The sequence below is a fragment of the Nansenia antarctica genome (assembly GCF_963989245.1).
Source record: "Nansenia antarctica genome assembly, chromosome: 5".
Taxonomy (NCBI): Eukaryota; Metazoa; Chordata; class Actinopteri; order Argentiniformes; family Microstomatidae; genus Nansenia; species Nansenia antarctica.
This window is the reverse complement of record NC_137690.1, coordinates 31,387,181-31,400,944: the sequence shown is the minus strand read 5'-3', so window position 1 is coordinate 31,400,944 and position 13,764 is coordinate 31,387,181.

The following is a 13,764-nucleotide window of genomic DNA, read 5'->3' as shown; positions in this document are numbered from 1 at the left end:
AATCTAAAATCTCATCTAAAAAAGTATGTAGGCTATAAAATTGTGGTGCAGGCTAATTTACAAGAACTGACACTATTACAATGGTGTTTGAAGCCTTTGCATGAAATCTTCGGTTAAATGTAAAAAAAAAAAAAAAAAAACTTATTCAAGTCTCGAACTCGCAACCTTCGGAACTCTAGCAGGGGGCCGTTCCACTAAAGTGGATTAGTATATCGGCGATTGAAATAAATCAGGCGATCAGGCAACTCGGGATTGGAATTCAAGCCTCAGGTAATTCCTCGAACGAGGATCAGCCTTGTGTCATCAGTGTTCACAGAAGACCGGCTTAGAAATCCTCGATATGGGCGCGTGGCCGAAGATATAAAGGGCCCAGAAGAGCCGATAGTCGAAATGAAGATACTCCACTCTGCAGGGGTTCTACATTTGCGCAGCATTCCGAATTATTGATCTTTATGAAGACGGAAAAATAAGATGTAAAATAGTGCAATACTGCCGCAATTAACAAGGCGAGGGAAATGGTTTGGCAAGAAATTGCTGACCGATTAAATGCGTTGGTCATACTAGCCCCAGTTATTGTTATATGTTCATATTTTAATAAATTAATATTTACTGTTAATAATATTTAATTAATATTTACCGTGTCTGTGAGACAATTTTGACGCACGCATTACTTTAGCCAGCCTCTTAGCCTGCTCGCGACCAGAATAACTCGGGAGGCTATGTTGCATAGCAACCAAACAGCGAATTATTTGAGCCACATTGATGGACCCGAACGGCGAACGCAAGATAAAATTATCGCCGATTAGAACTTTATCGCGGATTAGAAGATAATCGAGCTTCGTGGAATCGGCCCCTGCTCCCTCCACAAACAACAACAACAAAATAAAGTGACAATTGAATAATATAATAACAATAAAATAAAAATAGACATCTGATTATTATAGAGTAAGAACAGACCAGTATAATTTACCATTCCATTCCATGTTTAAATAGCAAAATAATAATAATAATAATAATAATTCAAGATTCATGATTTTTTTATTGCCATGTGTGCCAAAAGTTTATTTACATCCCATTACAAGTACAAGAGAGTAAAATTCATGGCAATGTAAAAAATTAGGCAAGATACAATTGAGCAATACAATAATAGAATGGTAAAAAATTATAATGTTGTGTCCGTGTGTATGCATTTATCATTATAGTCCATAAAGCATCTAGTGGGACTTCGGTGTAGTTCCTTCCCATCCCATCTGGGCATCAAAGCTGTAATAAAAAAAGAAGACAAAAAGAAGTACATTTAACATGATTGCCCACTGTTACCAACACCACTTTTACGAAATAGCCTACTACTATCTTCATAAAATAGAATTGCTTATACAATGACATTGACAAATACCTGAAGTGCTGGTGACTCACATCAAGGTGTCATCTCTCAGAACCTCTCACCTCGTCATTCTGTAACACAAATTTCAGGTCAGAAGTGTGGACACTTCTCTAGTGTAGGTTTTCCATAGACTCTCAGTGTACTGTACTTTTTATTGTAAGAAGTAGGCTAGTGAAATCATTTCAATTCACAGTATTATTCTACAGCAAATCTACATATCAATGAATTAATCATTATTTTTGATTCCACGCAACATTACAAAATGTAATTACAAAAGCATTTACTTTTTCTATAATCTGTTTAGTAGGTCTGCAACAAATGTATTTATTCATTATGTTTTATCTTTGACAACCTATTTCTTCCTCGCACCATCTCCTATTCGTTTTGTAGAGGGGTGGCATGATTGTGGTGAGCACAGTTTCAGTGGTTTGATAACTCTATCTACTCTAATCTACCTTACTCGCAAAACAACAAATAACTGTTTGGCTAAAGTAAACAACACAAAATCCTAGTAAACAACACATATAACTCACTAAAACTTACCCAAGAACACAGCAGAAGGTCTGTCTGCAGACGACTGTGCATGAATAGTGGCAATTCAATGTCTGACATTCCGTTGTCTTCTTCGTCATCGTCAGATTCTGAGTTCGGAGTTCCCGTTCGGAGTTTTCATTATGTATAGTCCAACATTAAGGAGTTCATTAATTGCCCACTGTCGATATTTCTGCCTGCTTATGAAATTCTGTTGATAGCATTAGCGAGAGCTTCAGCCTCCATCTTGTAAACTTGTCAACAAACAGCTCCACACACATGGCTCCTTACATACAGCTTGGATGGGCGTGGCTACACTGCCACACTAATACCCCCCACCCGACTTTGCTAACTAAATGTAGGTATTTAGTGAATGTAAAACTGTTGGATATGATATCGAGTGGGTTCTTCATCGCTTCAATTTTCGTCCTATGCCAAAAACCGGAAAACAAATTTTTTCACAACAAGACTTGTTTGGCTCGATTGCGAGCTTTCACAATTGCAGAGATGCGGACCTTTTAAGGAAACCGTGTCACATATGCCATTTAGCTGACGCTTTTATCCAAAGCGACTTAAATGACATCAATGCTAAAACCTACACCGGCAGTACAATTCACCATTCTCACTATTCTGACAACTCCTCATCACTTTTGGAGGGCCTTCCTTGGCGCCCAAGACTGCTGAACAAGAATGCAAAAATTAACGTTCATAATAGAAAAGTGATAACTGTTCAAGCCCTAAACATCACAACGTGTCACTATAGGCTCACAGTTCCTATTCGGTTGTTAAGTCTGATGTCACGTGTGACGTTTAGCAATTTCCGGGTCCAAATAAAAAATTCCCTGCACCAGAGTACCAGTGTACTAAACCGGTAGAATGACAGTTCAATAGTTTTTTAGACTCGGATCTATTCATACAACAAGGGGACACAGCACTTTCACGTTTTTCCCATATTGTCAGCGTCTTTGAGCCTCGGAAAAGCGCTATAGAAATATAATGAATTATTATTATTACTGCGGCAGTTCGAAGAGAGCGCCTCAGCCAACGTTGGACCCGGAAACACGTCACGACTTAACATTCGAATAGCCTATAGAATTCCTATAGCCTAAGGCGGCAGAAGATGGGAGCCATGTCCTCTCACAGAGGTCAGCCTGTAGAGTGACAGACCGTGTCAAGTGTCACCAGGGGAACCCGCTGGCCCACTGACAACGTCAGCAGTCCAACAGGCAGCTCACCACGACGACGGCTCTACAGATTGGATGGAGGGTCCCCGAGGGTTCTGGGTCCATGCTAGTCCCTTCTCTGTCTAGGCCAGATAAGGGTGACTGACAGCCTCTTTAATCTCGTCGCCTGTCTGTTTGTGCTCTCCTGGCTATCTTCTGCTAGAGCTGGGTGTCATCACTTTGGATGGAGCTGGGTGACAAACAGAGGGTTAGGGAGACAGGGGCTTGGGGAGAGGTATGACAGTATAGGCTACAGCAGCAGCCCTGTCCTCCATGTCAAATGCATTCCTCCATAATGGTGTCTGGACAAGGACTTTAAAATGGCCTTTTTAGCTAGAGGAGCTTGAGGATCGGCAGAGAGAAAACCTATATTGTTGACGCTGACCCATTCAGGCTGTGTATGCTCAGTCTGGATTTATGTCTACTCGTTTCATATTTGGGAATATTCCTTTTAAAATATACTTTAGTTATTGTGGGGCTCAGGGCTCTGAAGTCTCCAATGACCGTATTAATCACACGAATAACAACGAGAGACATTATTCCACTGTCGAAACACAAGCGAGTAGTGGCTCACTAAAGAATACGGCACATGAAAGGGAAGACGGATAATCTTCAGCCACAATGTTCAACCAGCACCATTTCAAATGTATTGCTTTGCACTGGGAATATTTCTTTCATTATGAATATTCTGTTCGGCCTGTATTTTGATTATGAATACATAATGTTTAACATCACGCAAGGTTATCGTCTGGCTGTTTTGATAAAAGAGGCTGTAATTATGCTCACAGAAATTCATTTGGAGAAAATTCTACAATCACGGCTAAAATCACGCCTCTCACCGCAACATTACAGCAGCATACTGATGCTCTGATTCAGTGTGATTCAGTGTGAATGGAAATTATGCTGTCAGTGCACGGGGAGATACATGTCTCTGGGGACGACTAAAAACGTTGATATAGGATTTTTATAAACTTCAATTACAAGTGGACTAATCTTGTTTAAGAAACACCAAAGCGTCTCTGTAATATAAATAGCAAACGCGTCCTTAATGCAGGACTAACCTCTGCAATTCCCCCTGTTCCCTGCCAGTAGATTATTAATGGGTTAAGTAGAGGCTGATTAGTACAGGGGCCTCTCCTCACTAATGCATTCATTTCTCATTGTTAGCTGTCTGTCTGGAGAGCAAAGCGCAGACAACACATGTGCCGCCATCACACACGCACGCACGCACACACGCGCACACACGCACGCGCGCACACACACACACACACACACACACACACACACACACACACACACACACACACACACACACACACACACACACACGTACGTGAAGTTACACACCATCCTTGCAGAGTAAAGAATGTTCGAGTTAGCAGTGTCATTTCAACAAAAATGAATTGTCCTTTTGAAAATGTGAGAATCACTTAGCACATTGTGAATCTTTGGCAAATTGTCAGACGGGGATGAGATTATAAACTGACTGTAAAACACATCAAACTTCCACAATGTCAATCAATATCTCCTAATTGGATCAAAGATTACTGGTGGCAGCTGTATAGAACATCAAACAAGTAATTAAATGAATAAATGAGAAATAAATGCTAATGTTGTCAAATGGGACCGACTGGAGCCCAGGAAAACGGTTATTTTCTGCCCTCTGAAATTATCTCCCTGACTTGGGCTAATTGCTGGAGGATGTCCTCTTAACTAACTGTGAAAAGCTGTGTCTAATTAGTGCAACATTAATCAGGCATTAGCGTGTTATCACAAGGTTAACTTATCAGTAGGCAGAAGCAGCAGGAGGCTCCATTACCCACAGTGCACTGAGCCAAACGAGCCACAAGGGGTAGTGCTTGTTCTTTGCATGACCCATTCTCCTCCTCCTCCAGTCAACGCTAAACCAAGCAGCAGAGCAGACCATGGTGTTGTGTATGATTCAGTGATTTTCAGTAGCTTGAATCGAAATGTCCTAAATCAATGCAAAGTAAACCATTCCCTATTGTTAATAGTACTCTGTAGGAATAATAATTAAAAAAAGAAGATCAACATTCATAGGGGCATGTTGAGCTGTTACCGATTTTCCGTTATACATGTTGAAGTAAAGAGAATTAACCTACATACCATTATTTTTGCCATATTCAGTCTCCAGCATAATTCTGTCTCAAATGATTCACACAATCAATGCCAAGCAATTGTGTGCTTGGTGAAGCACTTGACTCTGCTGTAATAAAGATTGACTGGATCGTGATTGCATCCAAATTGTTTCACCAGTGAGATATGAATGCACTGTATCAACAAGACGGCATGTGTTCCTTGCAATTGCAGAATCAGTATTTTTCAGCAGACCCCTTTTCAGAGGGAATATTTTAGATTTGGCTTCCCACTAAAACATTTGGTTTAAATTGGTTTTGGCAAGGCAGAACCATAAACAATAGATCTGCCGCCCATACTGAAAAAATGGTACAAGTCATAGCAGAAATGTATTGTCACCATTACATGTGTACATGATGACAACACACTATGGATAGACTTGGAGGGAGGGACTGCTTGGAATGCACCAGGGCAGGGTGTTTTGTTCTCTGAGTTCATCAGGAAGGGCTCCAACGCTCTCATCAGGATTCCACAGGAGCAGAGGAGCCATACCACCGGTTCCGCCATAGCCACTCATTTGTCAAAGAGCCTGGGAGATCACAGGCTGACAAATCTCCTGTGTCTTCCTGACTGTCAAGCCCTCTGCCTGCAAATCAAAGACAAAAGAACAGGAAGAGAGAGAGGGAGAGAGTGAGGGAGTGAGAGCAGAGAGAGAGAGAGAGAGAGAGAGAGAGAGAGAGAGAGAGAGAGAGAGAGAGAGAGAGAGAGAGAGAGAGAGAGACACAGAGTGAGAGCAGAGAGCAGCCATTGCGTTCGGAGATGCTCCGTCATTTAAAGCCCCCAAGCGTGCCCTTTGAAAATGCCTATTAGCCTGGGTGAGAAAGATTACAAGCAAATAAAATTACATTCATTGTGATATTGGATTTAATACCCTCAGAATTGTAATTACACCGCACTTATACTTTTCATTTAAAACCATTCTGCAACAACAAAGAATATTAGGGTTAGCAATGAGCTGCTTGTGATTCCACTCCGAGAACCCAAATTATTAGACCTGTTTCTATAGAAGTAAAAAATAATCACACAAGAACGAAGGTGCTATTTACAATCTATTATAATCAGGTGAGAGAATGTATTTTAATAATGTGAAATGTGGGCCATTATTTTGAACTGTGAATCTTTTGATAGCGCAGAGCATGCTGGGAAAGTGAAGGGCGGTGTTGTATCTTTACCTATTCACTACACTCAGTGTACCGTACAGAAATTGTGTAAAGAGTACTGGAGAAAGCAATATACCCTTTTACAACTATCATTTCCTCCAGCAATCAGAACCAAAAGTGAACCCTTTTGAACCCGGAAAGGGTTAAATTCCCACCCACATCTCTCAGAGTTAACCTATCTGTCAAGGTCTGCTCTATCCCTCACAATGCTGTACGATATAGAGAATGTGGGCAGAATGCTGTTTGGCTTAAACCAACAAGCAGAGTATGGGAGAGATAAGAGACATTCTTGGGCGGCACAGATACGAGGCATGTAGAGGGCCTGCTTGATAGCAGTACTTGTTGTTCTGATGTGTTAAATAGCTGGCCTTCAACACCCCAGTCGATCGCTGAGTGAGCCACTGTGTAGCCAAGGGGTTGTGTGTGAGATAGCCAGATGGCTGGAGTCAATGGAGCTTCGCTTGGCTCTTTTGGTGTCACAGTACGATAATTATGAACTTGGCTCTGTCGACCAGGCCACACATGAAATAGTTTTGTACGGGTTTATTCCTAGCTTAATAAGCGCCAACCGCACACATTAACGACTAACGACTCATCTTTTGGTTTATGCCCTCCTAGTATCAGTGTGCTATAATTACAATGATATTTAATCATAGGTTTCACATCCAAAAACATCGTTGGGCACATTGATCTTGATGGGCCATCAACACAATAATCCTCCATGCTTTCCCTCCTACGCAAGGCCATTGTTTTCGCATTGCATCCTTTGGTTTAATTGAAGTTGTGTAATCCTGCCTACCAGCCCCAGTGTTGTGTCCCTATCATCTGACACACAAGCAAGCATGAGGCAGCTCACATGGTGACGTGTGCACAGAAGAACGTCTGCAGGACAAGGCAAGCATTTGAACACGCTCCAACCCCCCTACAAAGGCCTGTGTTGACTAATCTGCAAACAATCCGCTCTGCAAGCCCCATTGCAAGTGGAAGAGCAGCCCTTAAGCTGTGACATTAACGAACAGAGTGAGATAAGATAGGGATTGTTATCGTGTGCATGGAACTCCTGCTCAGATAGCAGATAAGCGCCTTTCAGAGGGTGCTGCCAGACAGATCTACAGAAGCCAGGGCCTGGTTCTCAAGGCCAGGGGTGGAATGTTGAATGTTCCTGTTAAAGCCTTTTTTTCATCCAGCATCTGGCCTCACCCTCATTGTTACTCTATGCAGAGACTGCCAATGAGCCATGAAAACACAACATGTACCAGAGAAATGTACTGTATGTGACACTGTTGAGGAGTCCTTCATGTAGTGCTAACATGAATAAAAATGCATTAGACTAAATTGTTAACCAATCGCCATCAGATATAACACATCATAATCCATAACATAACCAAATGATATATAATATCAATACAATACAAAACAATAACAAAATGTGACAGCCCAATGAAAAGGGCTACCTGTAGGCGAAATCATTTTTCATTTTTTTACATGTGCTTAAACTACAGATTGTAAGCTTTCAAATGATGCATCATACATTGAAATCGGAAACAAATTGAAGACGACATGAGTATTTGAAAGTTGCTACACCGGAAATCACTAAGCACAGAAAATCCCCATCAAAGATAATGAATCCCCATCAAACAACAAGAAACGAAGTCATTGTGTTATAGATTACACTTATTTAATGAACGTAAAACTGTTCGGAAAAATAACGAGTGGGTACTTCACATCTTCGAGTTGAATGTTAGCTAAAAAAAACGAAAATCTGAAAAAAAAACAAAAAACTTTAAAGACGAATTTGACGTCTTTCTCATTTCCGAGAGGTGTCCAGAAACACCAGGAGCAGTCACAAATGATTTATACTTCAACACTTGAACCGATTTGATCAAATACACGTCTCTGAAGTAGTGCCATTCAATGTTTGTACACAGACTCATACCGAAAATAATAATAATAATAATAATAATAATTCCATATTTGCTGTTCAATTCAGCAAACAATAATATGATACTAGAGACTAGGATGTGGATGGTGTATAATATGAGGCATGTGCTGCCTGGATGCCAGTGGAATTCCAACACCACATTGTGCATGAGGGACAAAATGTAATCAAAGCTCTCTGCATGCACATTGCCACCGTGTCAGGATGCTGGCACCTTTCACGGTTCTTGCTGACAGTAATTAAAACCGAGGTGGATGGAAGTGTTCCAGTGTAAAAACACACTGAGTGGAGACTGCTGACCGCTGCTTCCTGCACCCAAAGTGAAGTGACATTAGGACCCTATTTCCCTATGAAATTGCCAGATACTAATGCAGGGGATAGATTTATGTGGGTTTGAAACAGAGAGGGTTTGAAACACAGTCCAACTCCCTCGTTTCAAGCTTCAAGCGTGTTATTCTAGTGCGTTTAATGTTTTAAAATGTATCAACATGTTTCCAATCCTAGATTTATTCATCTCCACAATCCGAGGTGTTGTTATAATGACAGGTACGTGCACTCTACAGTATGTGGAATTTGTTTAAGAAACTCCAAACATTTTGTGAAAATAAAACCACTGTTGATATAATCATTCTTTATTGGAAAGGAAAACTTTCTACATGGGAGCCAAAACCCGGTGCCAGATATCTGTGAGCGTCAAACAGAATAAATGCTTATGAATCTCCCACACCACCGGAGGGGATGGAGTAAATCATAATTCTCATTCCGCTGCTTGGAAAAACTTCCATCTTGCCTGGTGCCAGAATTGCTCTGAGGCGATGGTAGCGATGAGCCAGGCAGTAGTTGCTCTGCTCACAGAGCTCCAGAGGAATACGGTCACGACAAGATCCACATTCAAATAAACTTCACTCTTGGCCCTGTGCACACAAGCCATGTTGTCACCAGCTGGCAGGGTCTCTCGCCACCCCTTCAAAGACTGAACCACTTTTGATTAACGTCTCGACGCCGCCTAATCATGTGCGTTCGGCGTGCCAAATTGGACGAGCCGTGTGTCTACGATCTGCCTCGAAATGTTTTTTTGAATTTTTTGAAGAACTTCCTTTTATCCATAACTATTTAGAGGGGCCTCCTCTTTGCCCCCCCCCCCGCCTCTCCCTGGGTCCTCTTTTACCCACACAAAGAACAGGGAACAAGGTAGCCATGCCAACCTGTGGCCCCCTGAACGAGAGGACCACCTCTGCCAGCTGCACCCAGCTGCATTAATGTTATTCGTTTTTTTTTTATGGCTCATGAACATAATACTGCCAGTGTGGGAGATTGTGTGGTTCCACTAAAACCGTTGAAAAAATCCTTAAAAATGAATGAAAGTGGAAAAATTATTTTGGCTACTAGCTAGCTCTGTCGGCCCCTCCCCCACCCTCTCCCTCTCCCTCTCTTCCCTGTCTCCAATCCACACCTCACTCTGAGACTCTTCTGTTTCCAAATGTGCTGATTTATATTCACTCTCTTAGGCCACAGGCTTTGCACAGCCTTATAGCCGTGTGAGATAGCAAGCATATTTGCCGTTGGGCCAGAGGTGCAAAGACATTAGACAGCACTTTGTCACACGGGCCTGGAATTCACACCATCTGGCTGCGTCTAAGTCCAGTTCTTAACTCCTGACTGTCCTGGATACTCTCAGCTGGCTATCTGTTGACATTTAGTGCTATAAAAAGATGGGAGAGGGTAATATCATGTATGCAGGTAGCCTTTTTAGGTGGGGAGAAACATATACACACAGTACACAGACGCTGTGTCGGCCGACAACGACATGCCGTAAAAGCCCTAAACGTGGTTTACTCTGCCATCGCTTCCTGGTTCAGATAATAGTCTGGTAGTCAACACAGAGCTGTGTGCTGTCCCTCCACAGAGACGTGGGTCTGAACTCACAGTAGAACCCCCTTTTCTCCAAATCACCAGGCCCAGCGGAGCCCAGAGCAATTCAAATGCGATCATGGGGCCTCCAGTCTCATTACCAATCTCCATTTCAAAACAGCCTCCAAATGGGAACTAATGCATTAGGCCTTGCTGGGGGGGGTGGGGGGTCTAGTGAGTCTAGGGAGCTGCTACATAGCTGTTCAAAACGGTTTCATACATGTTTTATCAGGGGGAACAAGAAAGAGAGAAAAGAGGCTTGGACTGAACCATTCATTCAATGCCCATCTTATTAGGTTGGCACGGTGTTAGAAGGTTCCATTGTGCCTAGCGAAGCCCCCGGGCCTGCTCCACTGTTTGGTGGCTCTGGGGTGAGTTCAGTGCCAGTAGCTTTTTGGAGGTATTTGAGACCATGAAAATCCAATCCCAACCTCTAGCATCGAGGTTTCTCACAGATAAATGCAGGGGGATTATCAGAACAAAGAACAATATCCTACCTCGGGTACCACTCAACTCTTTTTTATTGGAATTATGCAGTAAAATGTATAAATGTGCTAATACTCTACACACAGCCTGAAAAGGAGCTTTGAGGTAAATACAATTCCTGATTTTGTGGGAATCATATAAACATAACAGTGACGACAGTAAGTGTATAATATATATCATATATTGTAAGGACCCTGGCCCGTTAGCAGCTCCACCAAGGGACTTACGGTAACTCTCTTGGTGGTGTAGCTAGCATGGCAGGTTTTTAAGTGGAAGGTTGTGAGTTCGATACCCGTTTAGGGCAAGCTAGTCTACCCCTTTGTTCTCTACAATATTGTTTCTGAAGCAGGAAATAAGGTTTCAGTCTAAGGTTTCAACAAGAATTACTGAGAATAGCATGTCATAATAACCTATGAAAAAAAGGCGTTTCAAACGAGTATTGAGTTGCTAAAGGCAACGGCAGACGTTACGTTAGATGCTATGAGTTATAGATAGAGATATAGATACATAGATAGATAGGTAGATAGATAGATAGATAGATATGCTATGCAGTGTGTCAATTGATTCCCAGCTGATGACGGATTGTGTGCTGAAATAAATGGACCTTGCTGGACAATGAGTGAAATTGATGGAGTCTTTCATCTCCGGAGACCCTCTTAACTCTCCAGCCATAAAATGAACAGAACAAAGCTGGATGAGGCATGGAAGCTGAGAAAATGGAAGGTGTTTTTTTCGCTCATGAAAACTAGTCAATAACAGGCCTCGCTATAACAAAAATGCACTGTGCTGTAACAGATAGAGGTTAAGCACCTGCTGTTGACTCGATGATTAGAAATAAAAGCACATGGCAGTAAAGTGGGAGACACGCAGCCAACAGATGCCCCCCGTCGGAGGAATATGTGGCTCAATTACCACCGGCCTAAATTGAAAGTGATAGTGATTTAAGTCTTCCCAATACACCAGGCCATTCTGGCAGGCAGTCTTTTCCAGGAGCCCTTTTAAAAAATCCCTGCCAGAGTGTGTGTGTGTGTGTGTGTGTGTGTGAGACAGAGGATCTGTATCGATTTTCAATAACCTCCCTTAATGACCTCGCCACGGTTTCATCCGTGCTGTCATTATGCTCTAGTACCCAGGGAGCGGGATTGGTGGGAGTCTGGGGGCTGGCCAGATGGAGAGACGGGGGGAGAGATCACGATGAATTGGCCGTCTTTGGACAGGCGCTCGGGAGAGACCGAGGAGGGCCTTGTCGATAAGCTGGTCGGGGCGCCCCTACACCCCCAACCCCCCCCCCCCCCCCCCCCCACTCCAGAGGGCCTTCCGGGCTCATTAGCGAAGCAGATGAGTGGAGAGGAGGGGAGAGAGGGAGCCTCTCCTCTAACATCCGATAGCCTGCCTCCCATGCATTGCTCTCCTTAATGAGTCCAGACCGCAGGTCAATACCTCCGCCAGGCCGCCAGTCAATACCGGTTACCTGCAACACAAACACTCAAAACCTGCTTTCTTACAAAATCAATGTCCTATTAGTCCCACCCTCTATGGCCTTGTCCCCATCTCTATTGATCCCAGGTAGAGCTCTGCAGCTGATGTATGACAGATTACAGTGAAATGATCAGATAGCTTAGCTACTGTAGTGATATACGTGACAGTATATCTTCTTTATGATTCTTCCAGCAATGCTCCTTACATGAGGTGAGCAAACATTTTATTGGCAAATCTATAAAACACTGTAGCTTCCAGTGATTTGTATATTATTGTTGAATCAACATTCTACGAGAGGTGGAGGACATGCAACGGTAGTGTGGACTCAAGACCTCTCAGAGAATGAGCATGTATACCATGGGTCTCCAATCGCGAGCTACCTCGCTGCCTGTTTTTGATGTAGCCTACAAAAAAAACCCTCACCAAATAAATTCACCCTGGAAACCTTTTCCAATTTCAATCCAGGATTTATGCCCCACCCCCTCCAATACACACACAAAAAAAGATCAGCTCTCAATCAAATTGCTATCGTCTGTCAACACATCGGCACGTGATCATTGTAGAGTCATCAGTGGCTTTTCAAACAAAGATCAAAGCACATGAACAACTTTAAACAGGAACAAGTAGCACAGAATGAGAGGAAAGACCAGTTATATTTTAAAAATACAAACGCATTGCTTACAGGCATATTCTTCTTTGTCCTTTTCTTTTAATTCAAAGAGGTCCATAGAAACTGATCGTTAAAAGGAAATATCGTTAAAATTTGCTTTCTTAAATACAAAAAACGTCACATAATAATCGCATTACGTTTTGCTACATGTAACCGGTTGGTTATTATTTCCAGTTTGCGGTTAATGTAATTTTGGTTAACAAATGCTTTCTTTCGCTACGATTGGAGACGGGTTACCACGTGACCATGGGACGTATTGAATTTCCCGGTTGGAACAGTGAAAAGTAGTATTTTTGGGATGTTTTGTACATTGGCACTACATTATTATTGTTAAAACACTATTCCACTAATACCATTATTATTATATAGTGGAATGCCTATAGAAACTATTGTTGTGGTTAAACCGTGACCTACATTGACGTGCCAGAGAATGACTACCCTCCCTCGAAACCATCGCGGGTATCGCTTCTCGGCCTTTTGGCTAAGATCAAGTGTATCTGTTCTTATCAGTTTAATATCTGATACGTCCCCTACCCGGGGACGTTATATTAAATTGATTTTTGGAGCAGGGAGATGGAATAGGGGCTTGCTCCGTCCACACCACGCATCGACCTGGTATTGCAGTACCTCCAGGAACATAATATTTCAACGGCATTTCAAGGTCTAAATATAGGCCAAATTGGAAATGGAAAAAACGTCTATGTTTAGACGTTGAAATGCCGTTGAAACATAGACAGGGAAACAACGTCTATGTTTCAACAGCATTTCAACGTCTAAACATAGACGTTTTTTAAATTTCCAAAATGCCTGATATTTAGCCTCGA